Consider the following 23,437-nt stretch of genomic DNA (forward strand, 5'->3'; position numbering starts at 1 on the left):
CGGGAGCGCAGCTCGATTAGCAAAGTCCTCCACAGTAAACAGTATACTTCAGATTACTTCCGGGTGCAGGCGTGGATGCGCTGCACACTCGGATTTTGAAGCCTGGAGAGGGCGGAGACAGAGGAGTGACACAGAAGCTGGCTCCAATCACAAGGGAGCTGCAATAGGTAAATATAAAAAAAACAAAAAATGGGAGGGAGGTCAGAGAGCTGAAGTTCACTAACGGTTCTCAGCAACGCTGAGAACTACAATTCACAAAATTAAATAATTCACTTAGACAAGTTCATGAATGATTACTTGATAGTCAGGCAGGATCTGTGTTTCCTGAAAAGACGTCCTCCCACAGTCAAGCCGTGACAATAATACAATCACCACAGGAGAGATTTTGTCGGGAGCGCAGCTCGATTAGCAAAGTCCTCCACAGTAAACAGTATACTTCAGGTTACTTCCGGGTGCAGGCGTGGATGCGCTGCACACTCGGATTTTGAAGCCTGGAGGGGGCGGAGACAGAGGAGTGACACAGAAGCTGGCTCCAATCACAAGGGTGCTGCAATAGGTAAAAATAAAAAAAACAAAAAATGGGAGGGAGGTCAGAGAGCTGAAGTTCACTAACGGTTCTCAGCAACGCTGAGAACTACAATTCACAAAATGAAATTATTCACTTAGACAAGTTCATGAATGATAACTTGATAGTCAGGCAGGGTCTGTGTTGCCTGAAAAGACGTCCTCCCACAGTCGAGCCGCGACAATAATACAATCACCACAGGAGAGATTTCGTCGGGAGCGCAGCTCGATTAGCAAAGTCCTCCACAGTAAACAGTATACTTCAGGTTACTTCCGGGTGCACGCGCGGGTGCGCTACACACTCGGATTTTGAAGCCTGGAGGGGGCGGAGACAGAGGAGTGACACAGAAGCTGGCTCCAATCACAAGGGAGCTGCAATAGGTAAAAATAAAAAAAACAAAAAATGGGAGGGAGGTCAGAGAGCTGAAGTTCATTAACGGTTCTCAGCAACGCTGAGAACTACAATTCACAAAATTAAATTATTCACTTAGACAAGTTCATGAATGATTACTTGATAGTCAGGCAGGGTCTGTGTTGCCTGAAAAGACGTCCTCCCACAGTCGAGCCGCGACATTAATACAATCACCACAGGAGAGATTTCGTCGGGAGCGCAGCTCGATTAGCAAAGTCCTCCACAGTAAACAGTATACTTCAGGTTACTTCCGGGTGCGCGCGCGGGTGCGCTGCACACTCGGATTTTGAAGCCTAGAGGGGGCGGAGACAGAGGAGTGACACAGAAGCTGGCTCCAATCACAAGGGAGCTGCAATAGGTAAAAATAAAAAAAACAAAAAAGGGAGGGAGGTCAGTGAGCTGAAGTTCACTAACTGTTCTCAGCAACGCTGAGAACTACAATTCACAAAATAAAATTATTCACTTAGACAAGTTCATGAATGATTACTTGATAGTCAGGCAGAGTCTGTGTTGCCTGAAAAGACGCCCTCCCACAGTCGAGCCGCGACAATAATACAATCACCACAGGAGAGATTTCGTCGGGAGTGCAGCTCGATTAGCAAAGCCCTCCACAGTAAACAGTATACTTCAGGTTACTTCTGGGTGCGCTCAGTAACACTCATTTAATTGTACTGTGGCAGTAGCACAACCAGCAGGTCTGCCTAAGGAGACACGTTTCTCATTGATCAAAACACCTGCTGAAAAGGTAGGGGGTTTATTTGATATCCTTTTCATTGGGAATGATATAGACCAAACAGACTATGCACTGGTGTCCTAAAATATTCCCAGAAAACATAGCACATAAAAATTGGTTTGGGCGCAATTTAAGATTTCCTGAATATGCTGATAGACATGGTGTTGTACTCCTCACTGGGACCACCATATGGGGCCAACATGCACCTCTGCGACTGCGAGCCCCGAGGGGGCCATCTCGTACAAAGACACACAGGAGACGGCTTAGGAAACAACCTTCTTTATTGCCCTCTACACGGATCTGTTCCCGGGCTCTAGTAGCCCCTCCTCTTCCTCCCTGTCCCTCGTGTCAGGTCCTTCCTCTTTGACTTAAGGTGGTCCAGTATTTAAGGTGGCACGCTCGCTTTCACCCTGCAACACCTCCCCCCTGCTTAACATCTTGGTGGGATCGGCGACTTGTGTTGCGTTCTGGTGGTCGCTGCTGTGTGCGCTTTAGTCTTGTTAGCCTTATGCCCTCCTCCCTAAGTCTCTCCGTTCTCGCAGATCGCTCCTTTTCTACTGTTGTCCTGCAGTGCTCCTTGCTGATGTGATTGCTGTGCAGTAGTCGCGTATTTGGGCTATCCTTTGTGGTATTCAGCAGTCGGTCTTGTTCTTTCCGGTGGCTCCCATTTCTGGGTTTCTTTTGTTGCAGGTGTCCTACTCCTTCCTGTTCTGTCCTCTGGCCCTTCCAACTGGGCTTCCTTTCATGTGTGCCTCCTTTTCTTGCTGCCCTCTTTTCTGGGCTCTCTTTTCTGCTGCCCTCCTTTCTGGGCTTCATTTTTTGCTGCCCTCCTTTTGGGCTCCGTTTTCTGCTGCCCTCTTTTCGGGCTCCCTTTTCTGCTGCCCTCCTTCTGGGCTTCTTTTTCTGCTGCCCTCCTTTTTGGGCTCCGTTTTCTGCTGCCCTCTTTTCTGGGCTCCGTTTTCTGCTGCCCTCCTTTGGGGGCTCCCTTTTCTGCTGCCCTCCTTTCTGGGCTCCATTTTCTGCTGTTTCTGCTGCCCTCCTTTTGGGCTCCCTTTTCTGCTGCCCTCCTTCCTGGGCTCCATTTTCTGCTGTGGGTCTCTTGGGCCTTCCTGCTACTTGTGCAGTGGGCTGCCATCTATGTGGGTGAATTGCCTTCCTCTCATTTCTTGCTGTTGGGCGGAGTGTCCCCTTTCCACTGCGGGTGGACTTCCCCCTCTTCCCTTCGCCTTTCCTTGCCCCCCTCCTCTTGGGCAATTTTCTCTTGACGCTGTCTCATTTGCTGTTGCCTCAGGGTCATCAAGATCTTCCTCCATCATCTGCTCTTTTCGGTACTGCTATCCTGTCGTTCTCCGGTCCCGCTGTCAATCCGCTCTCCTCCTTGTTCTCTGGCACCGTGCTCCTGGTTCGCAGCCAGCCATTTTACGTCCTGTCCTCATGCCATCCGTGGTCTGTTATATGCTGGTTGCGCCATAAATCTCCCGTGGCAATCGTCCCTGTGTTAGCTCCTCTGCGACAACGCTGTACTTCAATGTTCGTGCTTGACCCTCTATGTTGTGTTTCACTGGGCTAGCTGCTGGCCATCTGAGAGCAACAGGTCTCAAGCAGTATCCCTCCACAGGGCTCTTAGTTCTGCATGAGATCTCTTGATGCTCCTTGGGTCCTCAGTGGGTGGTCTGTGGCGTTGCCAGACCGCCTTTTCCCTTTGCCAGCTCCCAAGTCGTTCCCACATTGCTGGTGGCACTCAGATGAGCATTCTCTGGTAGTCTCTGTTGTGAGCCTGTTGTTGTCACCATTGCAGGTGGTTTGTATTGGCTGCTACGTGTGTCTGTGGTTCCCTGGGCTGTGGCTTATGGCGTGGTTTTGCTCTTTTGGGGCTGTTGGCAGTCTACAAATGCGTGCCCTTGGTCCTCAGCAGTGGTGTGAGCGACGTGATGGCTTTCCACCTTGTGGTTATCCTCGTGGTGTTGCTCACTCGTGTTATTGTCCTTCTGTGGGCTTGGCAACTTGCAGTACCAGTGGTCTGCGTGGTGTGGACACTGTAGTGGTGGTCGGTGATTGGCCCTTATAGCTTTCTTCTGGTTAACCCTCTGTGAGCCTGAGGATTGATGGCGCCGGTGTCCTCCGGAGTCTTGTCGTAACGCACTTGTCATGTGTGTCTTTTATCACTTGGACTCGTGCTCTGCGGTTTCGTGCTGCTTTTATGATGTGGACCCCCTGGGTTGGCACAATGTCATGTCCCGGTATGTTAGTTTCGTATGTTCCCTTTTGATATTTAGAAACATACCTTTCTTCGCTGGAGTGTTTTGGCGCTTTGCGGGCAGTTCGCTGCCGTCATGGCTGGGGGGATGATGGTGTCCCAGTTAGTGTGCCCTTTGTTTTTTTTTTTTCCACGCTCACAGGGGCGTTTTGGCGCGCTTGTGGTGCTTTTTGCTTGTGCTGCTCTTCGTTTGGCAGGCGGCGGTGGGTGAGGGGCGGGGGCCACTTTGCGACGCTTGCGCAGTCCTTTGTTCTACATGCCCCGATGGGGGAGGGGTGTGGACTCCTTACCGGTGTCTGGTGCCTCCCATTCTGGGCCGCTACGGTCTTCGTTTTGCGGTGGGGCTCCTCTGTGCTTCTTCCGCCTGCTGGGCTCCCTTACTCTCCCGATGGACTCTCTTAGATGTAGCAGTGCATGCTACACCTCCACTGCTGGGCACACCGGGAACACAGCCTTCCTTGGCTCTGCAGGGTTCGATTACCCTCTTCTACCACAGGCAGCGATGCCTGCTCCTTGTGGCCACTTCTGCTGGGCACCCGATCCTCTTCTTGGCACCGTCCTGTGCCGCTCCTCTCCTTGCGCCGGTCCTGCGTGCTCTGACTGGTGGCACACGGGCCTCTTCTGCCTCTCGCGCCGTTTTAGCTTGCACGGTGCAGTACCTCCTTCAGTGTTGTCACCTAAAAGAGTGGTGTCCACTGATGTGCTGTCTCACTCAGGTGGTGTTGCCTCACTTGTAGTGCGGGCTTCTCTGGTGCTGTGATGTGTCTCAGCCATATAGTGTTACTCCTCATGCCATTCGGGTGTCTCTCCCTCTGTCTCGTAACGCTGGTCGCTGGATCACCTGTGTGCAGTGGACCCTCCTGCAATCCTGTGGCCTCTCTCTTGTGGGTCGATCTCGCCCACAGTGTTGGGTCTCACGCTGCGCTCTGCCAAGCTTGGCTGACTCTGCCCTGCCAATGCTGGCATCATCTCATGTAGGTCCGGTTCTCATGCAAGGGCCAGTGATGTCACACGTGCAGTGCCGGGTCCCTTGAAGACATGTGTATCTATTCGCCTGCTTGGCCCGTACTCTTGATGGCGGGCGCACTGGCCAGTGCGTCGGGTGTTTCTCCTCAGCTGGGCACTCTGTGTCCTTCCCTCTGCTCCTATCCTCACATCATCTGGGGGTCTTCACGCGTTGCGCATCGGGTCTTCAGTGGGTGCTCACCACGACGGTTGTTCCCCCCTTGGTGCCGTGCTGCTGGGCTCTTGTCACCGTCGGTACCAGTGTCTCTGCGCCGCTTCTGCTCTGCGGCCTGCTGCTGCGGGAAGCGCACCTCACCTCCTCTGCAGCCTGCGACGTTGGGCTCACTGCTTTATCCTGTCCCTTGGGCTCCTCTCGCACTCGACTCTTCGCTGGGACGTCACCTGCACCTCACGTACTCTGTGGCCTGCATAGCCGGGCACTCTTTGTGGGCCGCTCCTGGGTTGCGGTATGGGCTGCTGAGCTCCTCACACCCACCTCTCCTACTGCGGGGGCGCCTCTCACGCGGCAGAGTAATCCTCCTCTCCCGTGTCGCTATCCTGTCCGCTCGGCTCTGCTGGACGCTCCTCGCCTATCACACTGCTGGGCTCTGCGCCCCCGTCTTGTTGGGCTCACTGTGCCCCCTCCGTCATCGACTGTGCATCATACAATCAGTTTAGTTCCATCAGCCGCATAGCGTAGGGTTCGAATCACTTCGTCGCCAGTTGTTGTACTCCTCACTGGGACCACCATATGGGGCCAACATGCACCTCTGCGACTGCGAGCCCCGAGGGGGCCATCTCGTACAAAGACACACAGGAGACGGCTTAGGAAACAACCTTCTTTATTGCCCTCTACACGGATCTGTTCCCGGGCTCTAGTAGCCCCTCCTCTTCCTCCCTGTCCCTCGTGTCAGGTCCTTCCTCTTTGACTTAAGGTGGTCCAGTATTTAAGGTGGCACGCTCGCTTTCACCCTGCAACACATGGTTAAAAATCTGAGGGTTTAACACTATAACACCTAATTAAACTTCACACCAACAGAAATCGTACTAATCCTTACACTCGACAAGAGTATAAAATCCTGAGGAGACACTTTGACACAGTCAGAGCATATGCTATAGAGATAGCTGCTCTAGGACCTGCTCCAACACCAGGCAATGCTTCAGCTAGTGAAGAAGTCAAGTTCATTCTGTACCCTCAGACCCAACAAAGTCCTTGTAGCAAGTGCCTGCCGAGTTCAAAGGAAGAGTGTGCTGGGTGGGGTGGTCTTCCTTGTGCCACCTTCTGGTCCTTCTTATCGCCTGTGTTGTAATAAGTGTTTGTTAGAGGAATGCAATGCGCACGCAGCGTTATACCGGCTGCATTCGATATCGCATCCTGCATTGGAGACACGCAGTGACCTCGGATTCTTTCGGGCTTACCCATGCCGCTTCAATTTGCTGCGGGGTTCTCCATACACAAGAGTAGCGCAGGATATACAGAACATCTGTCTGTATACAACACACGTAACCTGAGCACGTTGTACGATATGTCTTTAGTGTGGGCCACCCCTACTATGCAGACGAGAGAAATACCCACCACAGAATGTTTATGCATTTCTCGAAAGTAACAAGAACACATTTATTATGTGTGTTTGAACTAGCCAGCCCAACATGAACAGCACACTTTACAGCACGGGCAATAGAAGTGGAGAGTCAATTAAAGCAAACAATTTAGTTTACATTTAAGCTTTAGGAATGGTATGTAAGAGGCACCACCCTCCAAGCTTCCCACATTAACCATACATTTAAATCCCTCGGCATGCATAGTATGGACAAACATGCTCGATTGTCTTTGCAACTGGCTCTTCATTACTAACATTAGCCTTCCTTGGGCCAGGCATAGACACTAATCTTAGATGTATCAGCAGGACTACAACACGAAGTTGGATGGAAAATTCTCCCACAACTTTGTTTATCGCAGATGGGGAGCAGGTGCAAGTGGATCTAGGTCACCTGGCCTCGCCCACCTGGCGCCTTCCAGGTAGCCACTATTTTTCCCCACTTAGCAAGGCCCGCCCTCCTGGTGCCTTCCAGTTTGCCGCTCTTTTTTCCCTACTTAAGGAGCCCTCCAGCCTCTTTTCCTTGGCAGATGGTGAGCAGGTGCAAGTGTATCTAGGTCACCTGGCCTGCACCCTGTGCACCTGGCACCTTCCAGGTTGCCGCTCTTTTTCCTGACTTAGCAAGCCCCGTCCACCTGGTGCCTTCCTGGTTGCCGCTCTTTTTCTTTACTTAAGGAGCCCTCCAACCTCTTTTCCTTTGCAGATGGGGATCAGGTGCAAGGGGATCTAGGTGACCTGGCCTAAGCCCGGTCCACCTGGCCCCTTCCAGGTTGCCGCTCTTTTTTCCCACTTAGCAAACCACGCCCACCTGGTGCCTTCCTGGTTGCCGCTCTTTTTCCCTACTTAAGGAGCCCTGCAACCTCTTTTCCTTTGCAGATGGGGATCAGGTGCAAGGGGATCTAGGTCACCTGGCCTAAGCCCTGCACACCTGGCGCCTTCCAGGTTGCCGCTCTTTTTCCCAACTTAGCAAGCCCCGCTCACCTGTTGCCTTCCTGGTTGCTGCTCTTTTTCCCTACTTAAGGAGCCCTCCAACCACTTTTCCTTTGCAGATGGGGATTAGGTGCAAGGGGATCTAGGTTACCTGGCCTAAACCCGGCCCACCTGGCACCTTCCAGGTTGCCCCTCTTTTTCCCCACTTAGCAAACCGCGCCCACCTGGAACCTTCCAGGTTGCTGCTCTTTTCCCCACTTAGCAAGCCCTGCTCACCTGGTGCCTTCCTGGTTGCCGCTCTTTTTCCCTACTTAAGGAGCCCTCCAACCTCTTTTCCTTTGCAGATGGGGATCAGGTGCAAGGGGATCTAGGTCACCTGGCCTAAGCCCTGCACACCTGGCGCCTTCCAGGTTGCCGCTCTTTTTCCCCACTTAGAAAGCCCCGCCCACCTAGTGTCTTCCTGGTTGCCGTTCTTTTTCCCTACTTAAGGAGCCCTCCAGCCTCTTTTCCTTTGCAGATGGGGAGCAGGTGCAAGTGGATCTAGGTCATCTAGCCTAAGCCCTGGCCACCTGGCAACTTCCAGGTTGCCGCTTTGTCCCCACTTAGCAAGTCCCACCCACCTGGTGCCTTCCAGGTTGCCGCTCTTTTTCCTGACTTATCAAGCCCCGCCCACCTGGTTCCTTCCTGGTTACTGCTCTTTTTCCCTACTTAAGGAGCCCTCCAGCCTCTTTTCCTTTGCAGATGGGGAGCAGGTGCAAGCGGATCTAGGTCACCTGGCCTAAGCCCTGCCCACCTGGCATCTTCCAGGTTGCCGCTCTTTTTCCCCACGTAGAAAGCCCTGCCCACCTGGTGCCTTCCTGGTTGCCGCTCTTTTGCCCTACTTAAGGATCCCTCCAGCCTCTTTTCCTTTGGAGATGGGGAGCAGGTGCAAGTGGATCTAGGTCACCTGGCCGAAGCCCCTGGCCACCTGGCACCTTCCAGGTTGCCTCTTTTTCCCCACTTAGCAAGTCCCATCCACCTGGTGCCTTCCAGGTTGCCGCTCTTTTTCCTGACTTATCAAGCCCCGCCCACCTGGTGCCTTCCTGGTTACCGCTCTTTTTCCCTACTTAAGGAGCCCTCCAGCCTCTTTTGCTTTGCAGATGGGGAGCAGGTGCAAGTGGATCTAGGTCACCTGGCCTAAGCCCTGCCCACCTGGCGCCTTCCAGGTTGCCGCTCTTTTTCCCCACTTAGTAAGCCCCGCCCACCTGGTGCCTTCCTGGTTGCCGCTCTTTTTACTTAGTTAAGGAGCCCTCCAGCCTCTTTTCCTTTGCAGATGGGGAGCAGGTGCAAGTGGATCTAGGTTACCTGGCCTAAGCCTGGCCCACCTGGCACCTTCCAGATTGCCGCTCTTTTTCCCCCACTTAGCAAGCCGCACCCACCTGGTGCCTTCCAGGTTGCACCTCTTTTTCCCCACTTAGCAAGCCACGCCCACCTGGCGCCTTCCTGGTTGCCGCTCTTTTTCTCTACTTAAGGAGCCCTCCAGCTTCTTTTCCATTGCAGATGGGGAGCAGGTGCAAGTGGATCTAGGTCACCTGGCCTAAGCCCAGGCCACCTGGCGCCTTCCAGGTTGCTGCCTTTTCCCCACTTAGCAAACCCCGCCCACCTGGTGCCTTCCAGGTTGCAGCTCTTGTTCCCCAGTTAGCAAGCCCCGCCCACCTTGTGCCTTCCTGGTTGCCGTTCTTTTTCCCCACTTAAGGAGCCCTCCAACCTCTTTTCCTTTGCAGATGGGGATCAGGTGCAAGAGGATCTAGGCCCCCTGGCCTAAGCCCTGCACACCTGGCGCCATCCAGGTTGCCGCTCTTTTTCTCAATTTAGAAAGCCCCACCCACCTGGTGCCTTCCTATTTGCCGTTCTTTTTCCCTACTCAAGGAGCCCTCCATCCTCTTTTCCTTTGCAGATGGGGAGCAGGTGCAAGTGGTTCTAGGTCACCTGGCCTAAGTCCCGCCCACCTGGCATCTTCCAGGTTGCCGCTCTTTTTCCCCACTTAGCAAGCCACGCCCACCTGGTGCCTTCCTGGTTGCTGCTATTCTTCCCTACTTAAGGAGCCCTACAGCCTCTTTTCCTTTGCAGATGGGGAGCAGATGCAAGTGGATGTAGGTCATCTGGCTTATGCCCTGGCCACCTGGCAACTACCAGGTTGCCGCTTTGTCCCCACTTAGCAAGCCCCGCCCACCTGGTGCCTTCCTGTTTGCCGCTCGTTTGCCCTACTTAAGGATCCATCCAGCCTCTTTTCCTTTGCATATGGGGAGCAGGTGCAAGTGTATCTAGGTCACCTGGCCTAAGCCCTGCCCACCTGGCACCTACCAGGTTGCTGCTCTTTTTCCCCACCTAGCAAGCCCCGGCCACTTGGTGCCTTCCTGGTTGCTGCTCTTTTTTCCTACTTCCTACTTAAGGAGCCCTCCAGCCTCTTTTGCTTTGCAGGTGGGGAGCAGGTGCAAGTGGATGTAGGTCACCTGGCCTAAGCCCCGCCCACCTGGTGCCTTCCAGGTTGCTGCTCTTTTTCCCCACTTAGCAAGCCCCACCCACCTAGTGCTTTCCTGGGTGCCCCTCCTTTGCCCTACTTAAGGAGCTCTCCAGCCTCTTTTCCTTTGCAGATGGGGAGCAGGTGCAAGTGGATTTAGGTCACCTGGCCTAAGCCCCACCCACCGGGTGCCTTCCAGGTTGCCACTCCTTTCCCCATTTGGCAAGCCCTGCCCACCTGGTGCCTTCCTGGATCACACTCTTTTTCTCTACTTAAGAAGCCCTCAAGCCTCTTTTCATTTGCAGATGGGGAGCAGGTGCAAGTGGATCTAGGTCACCTGGCCTAAGCCCTGCCTACCTGGTGCCTTCCAGGTTGCTGCTCTTTTTCCCCCTCTTAGCAAGCCCCGCCCACCTGGTGCCTTCCTGGTTGCTGCTCTTTTTCCCTACTTAAGGAGCCCTCCAACCTCTTTTCCTTTACAGATGGGGAACTGGTGCAAGTGGATCGAGGTCACCTGGCCTAAACCCTGCCCACCTTCTTAGCCCTGCCTCTTCCCTCCTTCTCTTAACTCTAAGATGAAGGGCGTCTCTCGCCCGGGCGTACGAATCGAAGGGCTGACGAAGAAATTCCTGTTCGGACCAGGAGGACCCAAGTCAGACAGCAGGTAAGCATGCACCAACATGCGATTACTTCCTCTGTCCCTACAGGCCATCTCCTCCCACTCTGGTCCCACTGTGATGTTCCCTTGTGCCACCCTCCATTCTCGCACACATGTGTTGCCTGTTTTGCTTGATTCTTCCACCCTGCTCCCCCTCTGCCCCCTCAAGCCTACTTCTGCAGGAGCCTGTCCTGATACATTCTGGTTTCATCATCACTGTCTTGTGGCCAATGCTGGATTTGACTTTTATGGACTTCATTGATTCATGGTGCGTCACCCTTTCTCAACTCTCATGCTGGACTTCCTTTGTATCTTGTACTCATGGTGGCCCTGAATCATGCTGTTCCCATCTTCATCTTGTATCCTGGCTTGTAATATTATGTGTTACTACTGACTTCTGCAATTATATTCTCTCTTCCCCCTTGCTTCTCCACTCTTTTTGACTGATTACTCTCTGTTCTCTCCCCCTCTCCCTTTCTCCCTTTTCCTATCTCCTCCCGTCCTCCTCTTACTTTCTTCTATGCACTTACTCTAACAGAATTGTCCCTGAACCTAGTATGATAGCAACCTCACCTGTCCCCTCCCTCATTACATGCCCCCCCCTCCCCTCCAGCACTATCTGAAATGTTGTCAGGCCTAGTACGATAGCCGCTGGTTTTGTTCCACCTGTCCCTTTCTGTACCCCTCTCCCTTAGCTTTTGTTTTTCTCCGGCTCACCCAGAAATGTCATCAGGCCTAGTACGGTAGTCGCCTATCTGTTTCCATTTCCTTCCCATTCTTCCCCTCCCTTCCTTATCTAAGTCTTAGCTCTTGCACTATCTGAAATGTTGTCAGGCCGATTATGATAGTTAATTTCACATCATTACTGTTCATGGCCTGTAAGAATGTCATTGTATTTTCCCTTGTTCCCTCCCTTGCCTTGAAGCGCTTTGAAACACATCGTGTATAGGCACTATATAAATAAACTATCATATCGAACTATCATATCTACAAAAACCGCAACCAGTATCAGCTCACCAATGTATACAGCGAAGGAAAGGCTCTCTATCGGTAAGTGAAATTACATCAGTCTTCCCCTTGACATAACATAATGGCATTATGTTCTTGTGAGATATTTACAGATCCGTTGTGACTTCATAACAAAGTGGTAACGAGAGCGTGCATACGTGTCGCTCTGATGTCCCTACAGATAGTGGGCTGTAATCAGCACGTACTTTGACAAACTATGGAACATTTCTGCAAACAGAATGTGTAAAAAGGAAGCTCGGAAATGACCCCAGACCTACCCGCCCTGAAGAAGGTGGCTAACACCAGATAAGTGCTACTGAAACCGGCTGTGCGAAATGAGAATAGCACCACCCCCTAGAAACTGAAGTTTTACATTTATTGAAATGGAAGATCATTCTTCCCAAAATTCAATTTGTGTGCCAGTAGGACATTTTACACGCACACCCAAGCAGAAGAAGTTCTTACCTGAATCAGCAGTATAATTGTGTCGTTGATTGCAAAAAGATGTTTAGATGAGTAGGACAGACAGTAACAAATACAATTTAAGATACTAGTCCAGTCTTACTAATTTTCAACTTTTTTTCTGACCTTTTTACTGTGATTGTATTTGAGATAGATACAAGACATTTGTCAAAGTATCTAGATAGGGTAAGGTTTCTCCCTCTATCCCTGACCTAGACAGGCAGCCAACCATCGCTAGTTAGGGTGAGACACCCACATTAAAGACAGCTACAGTCTTTTGTAGGGACAGGTACCTAGGTGACGGGTGACATAAAACGCACAATACCCTCTCTTCTTTTGTGTTTCACAATTGTGTTTGGGTGTCAGAGAGGAAAGTATATTGTTTGCAAAGTAGTCCTTTAGTGTTAAAGTTTTTACTTAAGTACCACAACTTTAAAAGCCTATATTGTTATTAGCATTAGGTATCAATAACCATATAGCTCTCATGAGGGGTCATTATCCCTTGGGACAGACTTGTCCTGAACGTTTGTCACTGAAGTTAGCATTAGGCCATAACTTGTTGGTGGATCATTATCCGGTTATAGTACATTGCAGCCTGCAATATCCCCATAAAAGCCTAGAAATAATGTTCTTATTACAGGCGAGTTGTGACTTCACAACTGAACTGCAGTAAGAAAATGACATTGCAACTGCTTTGCTTGTTAACATGTTTTCTGTGATACTTTAGAGCCATTATTGACACGGAACATTATATGTAGAATGTTTTATTTGTTCAACGCTGGAGTTTAATGCAGGTGAGCAAGAATCTACATGTTATTACTTATTTTAAAGTACACAATGAACATGCCTTAAATGTATTTTAGTAAGCTGCTTCAGCTATCTTTCTGCATATTAGCTTTTTCAATCCAAACATTCACAATTGGTTACATGGATCAGAAAATGGAAGCTCACCTATGTTAGATTAGGCGAAAGGTCACGTATTTAAGGGAATGACAGTGTGTGGCCTGATATTGTAAGGAATGGTTACCCATATTACAAGTCACCTCGTAGTGACTTGCAACATCCTTATTACGTACGGCAGGGGGTGCTTTATTCCATAAATAGTGACCATGCCCCCAGTCTATCACAGTACAGAACTTAATATGAGCTGTAGTACTTTTAGTCACAGTTTGAGACTTGACAAGACTCAAGTATGACTGTATCTGTGATTGTGTGTTTGGCATTGTGACAAAATTACTCTGACCCCACAGGAGTACAATGATGATTAGTGACTGAACCCTGTATGCAGCCCTCACACTTCTACAACACAAGATGAATTCCAATCATAAATGCAAAACAGGCACCGGTCAGAGGGATACCTCCTTCGTCTCTTGTGGTAATTGGGCAGGCTATACTCTCAAGAGGGGTGTGAATGTGATCCAGTAGCAACCCGAACAGCAAAGTATAGCAGTCAAAAATAAAGGACTGTCCAATCAAGGTTCTCTAAAAAATAAAGGCAATAAAGTACCACAACGTTCAAAAAGGATATGCTGCTTGGTAAACAAAAGATGCAAAAAAATATATATATTTTGCCTATAATAATTTATTAGATAACTAATCAAAGTAAAACGTGAGGAAGTTTATTCAGTGTAGTTAATCATTCCAAAGATTAAAGTTTAAGAGATTGGGTTAACATTGCAGCAGACTCCATTTTTTTAGCACCTTAGAATGGGTTGGACTGGAGAGATTTAAGACACAGTAGCATGGCAACAATGGTATTTGGAAAGCTGTGATATAAAACAAAGTACAATGTACAGGTGCTGTGATCTTCAGTTTAGAACGTCAGCATTTGTGGATGTTGAAGTAACAAAAACATAATACTTTGAGGTTTGTGTGCAGGATATGCAATCAGTTGATGCTGAGATGAACACTGTGAAATTGTTAGATTTCAAGTCCAAAGGCGCTGACTATGCAGTACAGTCTTATTCTCCCATCTCACAGTGCAACTTCCATCAGTGCCGTTTGTAGCAAAAGCAAGAGCTTGCCGTATGCAGCCCTGCGCCATTCTTTTGCATAATTACACAGGTCACTATGTATTTGAAAGGCTTTCCAAGCTTGGTTAGTTGACTTAGGGTTTGTTTCACGACATTTGTGGTCCACTGGTTAACGTTGTTGTGGTGGTAGGCATTACCGCCAATGACACTTTCGATGGACTCTTTGATAATGTTGCTCACTTCTTCAACTACAAAAGATGTCTCTTTGGCTGTCTGAAACTCGTCCATCTTCGGTCTGCCGCAGCCCCTCACAGACAGACTGCGCATGCGCCCCGCCCCTGGTAACGGAAATTATCTTATTCAGTCTCTAGGGTCCCAACAAGTCGGCAAGAGAGTACTGGGAGTTCTAACAGTACATTTTCAGTTCCAATACAGGGGCTCAGGGACACGTTGAGTCGTTGTTCTTGTTTAGCCCAACACGGGAGAGAAAGACAAAATCCCACTGGAGTCCTTCACCTCTAGTTGGTATGGAGCAGAGCACGCCTCTAACATGAAGCACTCAATGTTTACCTTGCAGATGGAGGGCTTTGGAGAGGTCCGTTCCCACACAGTTTTAGAGAACTTTCTGCCACTCCCCGGCCTAATGGAACTTCATCTGTTAAGCTGCTCACATTGACTTTTGCCTCCTAATGACACCAACGGCCACAATGACCTGTTTGGGTCTCCCCCTGCAGGCTGAATCTCCCTTCCTATGTGTCACCTCCCCACACATAACACAACCTCTGGGTGAGGAGAGTGGTTGGGCGTTAGTGTTAGAGGTATGCTCACTCTTCGTTTCTGTGGGGCTTGTCCAGTCATGGGTCTGTGAACTCCGGTTGTGTCTCTGGGGATCTTTTCTTGAAGAAGGGTCAGAACCTCTGTCCTTTTCATCTCTGTGCTTACCTTGATCAATGATCCTGTCATCTGACTTGGATGCTGACACCTCTACCTTCTGCTGTTGCCTCTATTACACTATGGCCACCCACCTTTCTTCTAGGAGGTACTTCCTGAACTCCAGGTTATCCAAAGTTAGACTCTCGTGGGGCTTAATTGAGGCCCTGGACCTAGCTGAAGCAAAAGACCTAAATATAGCCTGAGACCAACGGGACACTTGAGATCTCTGAGAAACTACTCTCCATTTCTATGCCCTCCCAGAGAAAAAGGTACCTGAGCTTGGTGCTCCAGGGACTTCTCTACCCCCTTAGCTTTCTCCAAATCTTGGAGGTGCTTGAGCAGTTCAGACTTTCTAACCTTACTATCAAAAGGGGAGTCCCCTTTCCTGACACAGCTCACGCATCTCACTTGCTTTTAGGTTTTGTGTGGTGCTTATGTCAAGATCCATTGTAGCTATTAACACATGCATGGCAGTGCTTCTAGTGTTAACTGCACACTTTTTTTTATTTTGGATGAGTAAGCTGTAGGCACAGTTTGCATCAAATCCCAACAGCTGTCACCAGTGTGATGAAATGGCTTCTGCCACACAATAATACAAGGATGAGTAATAGCTAAACCACCTAATCAGTCCTCACACTTCTACCAAACACGAGTGATAACAATCATAAAGGTGAACCAGGCACAGATAACAGATCCTGCGCCTTTTGAGGTAGTGTCAGCGCAGGGCGGACTATACTCTGCAGAGGAGTGTGAATGGGATCCAGAAGGCAGCCAAATAGCAAAGTGCAGCAGTCCAAGAGTGCACATTCAAGGTTGTATACAAATATATAAACTTTAATCAAACACACGAATGCACAAATAACTAATAGAAAACAATATAAAAACTCACCCCTGCAAAGAAGACGAAGAAATGTAGAATATAAGACGTTCAAGCACTCTTGATATTTAGCAGAGAAGGAAAATGCAATATTCCATGTTGTTTCTTGGTGAAAAAGCTTTGAAAAGGATCTTATCCCGTCTGTAGGGTCCCAACAAGTGGATATGGGGAGCTGGGGCCTTCTAAAAGTACATTTTCAGTTCTTAACAGTTGAATGGCATTGAAGCAGGGTCCTATTAAACATGAATTGGTGACTGGAGGGATTTTAAATACCAGGCAGAGCAATCCCTCTGTAATGTAAACTATCAACAATGGTTGGTGCTTTGATGGCCTTATGTCATTTTAGGTACACACAACATACAATACATGATAGCTTCTCACTTGGGAGAAGTACTTGCTTCCAACAAGATATCTCAGGAGGATAGCTCAGGAGCCGTCTCAGGAGGCCAGCCCAGGGGGAACGTGCTCTCCTTGGAAGCTAGACGACGCGGAGCAACACAGTTTCTATCCCTGCGCCTAGAAACATCTGGGTATAAAGCACGTTATAAATAACCAATTACAATATATCTTAGTGTATATATTGCAATGAGCCTGTTTCAATTTTAATGTATTCTCTTAACAAATACAGGTACATTTATTACTCTTGGTTTTACAAATTGATAAGGATCAGTGAATTTTATATCAGCAGTGCAAAATGAGTTTTCTAAACATCTAAAGGTGCATTATTTTTATAAAACTCTTCAGGAAAAAAACTGTCAGGGTAATTCATAGAATTTCGCACAAAAGTGGCGCACGCGGCTGGCGCACAGTGTGCGCGTGCGAATGTCTGCGCCAGCCGCGTGTGCTAAAATCGATATCCGCGCACAGCGTATTCATGGATTTCAGCCTCCAAAACCAGCCGTGGTGCAGAGTGGCGCAGCGACCCTGCAGCTGCGCCAGTTACGCCCCCCAAGAACGCCCTCGCGCAAGGAAAAGCCATCAAAATTCACAATTCATCGCAAAGGGCTGCGCTAACCCTGGACCAGTATACAGGGCCGCTAAACAGCAAACGGCGAGCGGGGAACGTGTATTACTGGGGTGCGCGGGAAGTTCCACACGCGATTTCAGCAGGGTACGTGTATTTCTGGGGTGCGGGGAAGTTCAACACGTGATTACAGCAGGGTACGTCTATTACAGGGGTGCGCGGGAAGTTCCAGACGCGATTCCAGCAGGGTACGTGTATTACTGGGTTGCGGGGAACTTTTACACGCGATTTCAGCAGGGCACGTGTATTACAGGGGTGTGCGGGAAGTTACACACGCGATTTCAGCAGGGTACCTGTATTTCTGGGGTGCGGGGAAGCTCAACACGCGATTACAGCAGGGTACGTGTATTACTGGGGTGCGCGGGAAGTTCCACACGCGATTACAGCAGGGTACGTGTATTTCTGGGGTGCGGGGAACTTTTACACGTGATTCCAGCAGGGTACCTGTATTACTGGGGTGCGCGGGAAGTTACACATGCGATTTCAGCAGGGTACGTGTATTTCTGGGGTGCGGGGAAATTTTACAAGCGATTTCAGCAGGGTAGGTGTCTCACTGGTGTGCGCGGGAAGTCCCCCACGCAATTTACTATACACAGATGAACAATCCAGGGTCCATGATCCCAACCAAAGAAATGAAACCTATCAAAAACTCCTACCTAATTAAAAAACTATATACAAAAATGTGGTCCATTGTCCAAAAGGTCCAAAATAAAGAAAAAAACAAAGGAAACCTAATACTAACTAAATAACTATTTACAAGGGCAGCAGGCAAGTCCAACGGCTCACATGTTGATGTTCCGGGCCAGGGCATCATCGAACTCCTGATCGATGTCCCGGAGGCGGTCTTCTTCCATGGCCCCGAGGGTTCGCAGGGACGATGACATCTGGAACTCCAGGTCCCTGCGAATGGCCTCGAGGCACTCGGCCCGCCTCAGGGCCCTACACATGGAGTTCTCCGCCTTGACCATCGTAAATCTTGGAGGTGCTTGAGCAGTTCAGACTTTCTAACCTTACTATCAAAAGGGGAGTCCCCTTTCCTGACACAGCTCACGCATCTCACTTGCTTTTAGGTTTTGTGTGGTGCTTATGTCAAGATCCATTGTAGCTATTAACACATGCATGGCAGTGCTTCTAGTGTTAACTGCACACTTTTTTTATTTTGGATGAGTAAGCTGTAGGCACAGTTTGCATCAAATCCCAACAGCTGTCACCAGTGTGATGAAATGGCTTCTGCCACACAATAATACAAGGATGAGTAATAGCTAAACCACCTAATCAGTCCTCACACTTCTACCAAACACGAGTGATAACAATCATAAAGGTGAACCAGGCACAGATAACAGATCCTGCGCCTTTTGAGGTAGTGTCAGCGCAGGGCGGACTATACTCTGCAGAGGAGTGTGAATGGGATCCAGAAGGCAGCCAAATAGCAAAGTGCAGCAGTCCAAGAGTGCACATTCAAGGTTGTATACAAATATATAAACTTTAATCAAACACACGAATGCACAAATAACTAATAGAAAACAATATAAAAACTCACCCCTGCAAAGAAGACGAAGAAATGTAGAATATAAGACGTTCAAGCACTCTTGATATTTAGCAGAGAAGGAAAATGCAATATTCCATGTTGTTTCTTGGTGAAAAAGCTTTGAAAAGGATCTTATCCCGTCTGTAGGGTCCCAACAAGTGGATATGGGGAGCTGGGGCCTTCTAAAAGTACATTTTCAGTTCTTAACAGTTGAATGGCATTGAAGCAGGGTCCTATTAAACATGAATTGGTGACTGGAGGGATTTTAAATACCAGGCAGAGCAATCCCTCTGTAATGTAAACTATCAACAATGGTTGGTGCTTTGATGGCCTTATGTCATTTTAGGTACACACAACATACAATACATGATAGCTTCTCACTTGGGAGAAGTACTTGCTTCCAACAAGATATCTCAGGAGGATAGCTCAGGAGCCGTCTCAGGAGGCCAGCCCAGGGGGAACGTGCTCTCCTTGGAAGCTAGACGACGCGGAGCAACACAGTTTCTATCCCTGCGCCTAGAAACATCTGGGTATAAAGCACGTTATAAATAACCAATTACAATATATCTTAGTGTATATATTGCAATGAGCCTGTTTCAATTTTAATGTATTCTCTTAACAAATACAGGTACATTTATTACTCTTGGTTTTACAAATTGATAAGGATCAGTGAATTTTATATCAGCAGTGCAAAATGAGTTTTCTAAACATCTAAAGGTGCATTATTTTTATAAAACTCTTCAGGAAAAAAACTGTCAGGGTAATTCATAGAATTTCGCACAAAAGTGGCGCACGCGGCTGGCGCACAGTGTGCGCGTGCGAATGTCTGCGCCAGCCGCGTGTGCTAAAATCGATATCCGCGCACAGCGTATTCATGGATTTCAGCCTCCAAAACCAGCCGTGGTGCAGAGTGGCGCAGCGACCCTGCAGCTGCGCCAGTTACGCCCCCCAAGAACGCCCTCGCGCAAGGAAAAGCCATCAAAATTCACAATTCATCGCAAAGGGCTGCGCTAACCCTGGACCAGTATACAGGGCCGCTAAACAGCAAACGGCGAGCGGGGAACGTGTATTACTGGGGTGCGCGGGAAGTTCCACACGCGATTTCAGCAGGGTACGTGTATTTCTGGGGTGCGGGGAAGTTCAACACGTGATTACAGCAGGGTACGTCTATTACAGGGGTGCGCGGGAAGTTCCAGACGCGATTCCAGCAGGGTACGTGTATTACTGGGTTGCGGGGAACTTTTACACGCGATTTCAGCAGGGCACGTGTATTACAGGGGTGTGCGGGAAGTTACACACGCGATTTCAGCAGGGTACCTGTATTTCTGGGGTGCGGGGAAGCTCAACACGCGATTACAGCAGGGTACGTGTATTACTGGGGTGCGCGGGAAGTTCCACACGCGATTACAGCAGGGTACGTGTATTTCTGGGGTGCGGGGAACTTTTACACGTGATTCCAGCAGGGTACCTGTATTACTGGGGTGCGGGAAGTTACACATGCAATTTCAGCAGGGTACGTGTATTTCTGGGGTGCGGGGAACTTTTACAAGCGATTTCAGCAGGGTAGGTGTCTCACTGGTGTGCGCGGGAAGTCCCCCACGCAATTTACTATACACAGATGAACAATCCAGGGTCCATGATCCCAACCAAAGAAATGAAACCTATCAAAAACTCCTACCTAATTAAAAAACTATATACAAAAATGTGGTCCATTGTCCAAAAGGTCCAAAATAAAGAAAAAAACAAAGGAAACCTAATACTAACTAAATAACTATTTACAAGGGCAGCAGGCAAGTCCAACGGCTCACATGTTGATGTTCCGGGCCAGGGCATCATCGAACTCCTGATCGATGTCCCGGAGGCGGTCTTCTTCCATGGCCCCGAGGGTTCGCAGGGACGATGACATCTGGAACTCCAGGTCCCTGCGAATGGCCTCGAGGCACTCGGCCCGCCTCAGGGCCCTACACATGGAGTTCTCCGCCTTGACCATCGTGAGCCGTGCCTCTTCCGCCCGCTGCCACTCCACATCTATCGCATGGAAGACACTTCCCGTCCAGGGTCCTCCTGCCCTCCGGCCGATGCCTGCCCCTCCGATGTTGATGGCCCGAGCCATCATTGCTCCCACCTACAGCCTGCTCCTGCTGCTGCTGTCCATGTGCCCTGTCCGATGGTGCCTGCACATCCACCATCTGCTGGTCTCCAGTTGTGGTGTCCACCCCTGCTGGACCGCTGACTCCCGACTGTGGCAGGGATGTGAGCTCCACCAAGCTGGCTGTGTTGGTCAGGCCAGGTCCACAGGGGGCCCTGGTGGAAACTGGGCCAGAAGACGATGTGGAGAACGACCGGCCCATAGCCTCCACAGAGGAGGAGAGGTCCGCCAGAGTGCGCGTCACATGTAGTAACCCTCCGACCTGGGCCCCTCCCAGCAATGCCACGTCACGACGCTGCTCTTCATGATGGCGTGCGTTCTCCGCCCAGGAAGAATGCACGTCATCACGAATGACACGCGTGGTGCACAATGCGACACTCACCAGGACGGATCCCATACGGTTGTGGGACCCCTCGTCCACACGTAGTGGAGAAGCAGGTGATATGGCACTCTCCCCTACCTGCGGACGGGACTGGGACGGGGCCTCCCAGCTGGTGCATGATGGTGCAGTCACAGGGTCAAGGACAGCGACATGCACAGGCCCCTCCGCGGTGACCTGTGCTGCCTCCTGACCCTGGACTGCACCACTTGCACCAGTGGTACTACCCCCACCAGGCCCCATGTGCGGCTCAGTAGCGGGCTCCTCCTCCTCTGTGGAGACCACCAACCTGGATGTCTCTACACCGTCTTCCGCCATTGGAAGCTCCTGTGGGGGCTCACCCGGCCCTTCCGCCACAGCCGTTGAGGCAGACGCAGCACCAGCCCCCTCGCTCCCGGATGATGGTAATTCCTGGGAGGGTGGCTGGGCCTTGCGTTGCTGCCCAGTGGAGGCATCCCCGCCGCTTGGCTCCACAGCGCCGTCTCCGCCCTCTTCTTCACTTGACGCTGCGTAGAGGGAGACATAGAACACAAGCATCAGGGTACAGTACAAAATACCCTAGACAGGAAGCAATAACACATGAGTGGCACTGTCAAATGTCACTTCCATCCTGTCATTCCACAACACATGGGTGAATGCACGCAACACACATGCAGAAACAGTCCGTGGGCCTGCAATCAACATCAACATCCATGTAGAAGGGCCCCTGTAAACCAAGATGTTGCCTTCAAAGTCACATGCATCCATGGCGTTTCAAACACACACACACTTCTCAGGCACACACACACACATGTGCACCATACATGTACATGACATCAGCACTCATTCCTCACCCCCCTCCATGTCCAGGAACAGAGACAGCCATGCATTCATGTGTGCATTCCACATAGAGCTCCCCATGTTGCTTCAAAGCACATGCACCAACCATGTGGCTCACATATAACTGGTCTCACATGCATGACCATGATGTCCCTGCACACACACATATCCATACATGGCCTATGTCACACATACAGGCAAGCATCAGACTACCAGCACACTGCAACATGCACTGTCTCACACAGCAATGCTTGGCCACTTACCGCTCAACTCCAGACGGGTCTGCCTCTGAAGGATCTGGGCGTGGAGCGCTGGGCCTACGCGTTCCAGGACCCTCATCTGGATGGTACTCAGGTGTGCCCACCCCCTCCGCGAGGCGCCGGGCCTTGTGGAGGGTCCTGGACCTGAAGTCCTCCCAGCGCTTCTTGACGTGCTTGATGTCGCGGGTTGCCACCCCCTCCGCGTTGATGGCAACCACTACGTCGTCCCAGATCCTCTCCCGTCCTTCCTTGTTGGCGCGTGATGTTCCGAAGAGGGCATCATAATGCCCCAGGACATGCTCCACCAGGACACCAACTTCGGTGGCAGTGAAGCTGGTGGCCCTCTGCCTCTCTGGCTGGGGGTTGCCAGTGGTGCCAGATGGTGTAGTGCCCGACATGGCAACCCCAGAGGCAGGAGTGGGTGGGCAACTGGGTCCTAGAGCTGGGCTGTGGAGCGATGGAATCCCAGTCGGGAGTCTTCTGTTCCAGCAGGGGTGGACACAGCAACTGGACCCCTGCAGATGGCTGACGTGCAGGCACCAAATAGCAGGGCACATGGGCCAGCAGGCAGACAGGCAGCAGCAGATGGCTGGTGGGAGCGTGCTCGGGGCTCTGGGGGGCAGTAATTCGGCCTTCTGGGCAGGAGCGTGGTCTTCTGTGTGTGTAAGCGTGGCCAGCTTGATACGGAGTGATTTGGCACGGGAAATTCTTGCACTTCAGCGCGTAATTCGAGGAAAGGCCCTTAGCGCGTAAGCGCGTCAGCACACGTACGTGATATCATTGGACCAAAGGCCCTTAGCGCGTAGGCGCGTCTGTGACGTATTGTGCACGGGCGTTGCCCTTTCGCGTGTAAAACTTGCCGCGCACCCCTGAAATTCACGTACTCCCTCGACCAGGGCCCTTTCGCGTGTGAAACTTCACGCGAACACCGTAATACATGTACCCTGCTGAAATCGCGGGTGAAACTTCACGCGAACCCCAGGACAACACGCACCCCGCTCGATCGCACAGGGCCATATTCCTGTGGTCGCGTGAAGTTTAACACGCGATAGACCATGTGCGAGTGGGGTATGAGTATTTCAGGGGTTCGTGTGAAGTTTCACACGCGATAGGCCATGTGCAAGTGGGGTACGTGCATTACTGCTGTTCGCGGGAAGTTTCACCCGCGATAGGCCCTGTGCGAGTGGGGTACGTGTATTTCAGGGGTTCGAGTGAAGTTTCACCCGCGATAGGCCATGTGCGAGTGGGGTACGTGCATTACCGGTGTTCGCGCGAAGTTTCACCCGCGATAAGCCCTGTGCGAGTGGGGTACGTGTATTTCAGGGGCTCGCGTGAAGTTTCACCCGCGATAGGCCCTGTGCGAGTGGGGTA

The 23,437-nt window shown here is 50.6% G+C and overlaps 1 pseudogene; it reads right to left on the reverse strand.

Annotated features, from left to right (window-relative positions):
* Positions 1–14,044: 14,044 nt before the first annotated feature.
* Positions 14,045–14,431, reverse strand: LOC138498580 (dynein light chain Tctex-type 1 pseudogene; annotated as a pseudogene).
* Positions 14,432–23,437: the final 9,006 nt, after the last annotated feature.

The sequence above is a fragment of the Ambystoma mexicanum genome, chromosome 5q, assembly GCF_040938575.1.
Source record: "Ambystoma mexicanum isolate Mex_15411 chromosome 5q, UKY_AmexF1_1, whole genome shotgun sequence".
NCBI lineage: Eukaryota > Metazoa > Chordata > Amphibia > Caudata > Ambystomatidae > Ambystoma > Ambystoma mexicanum.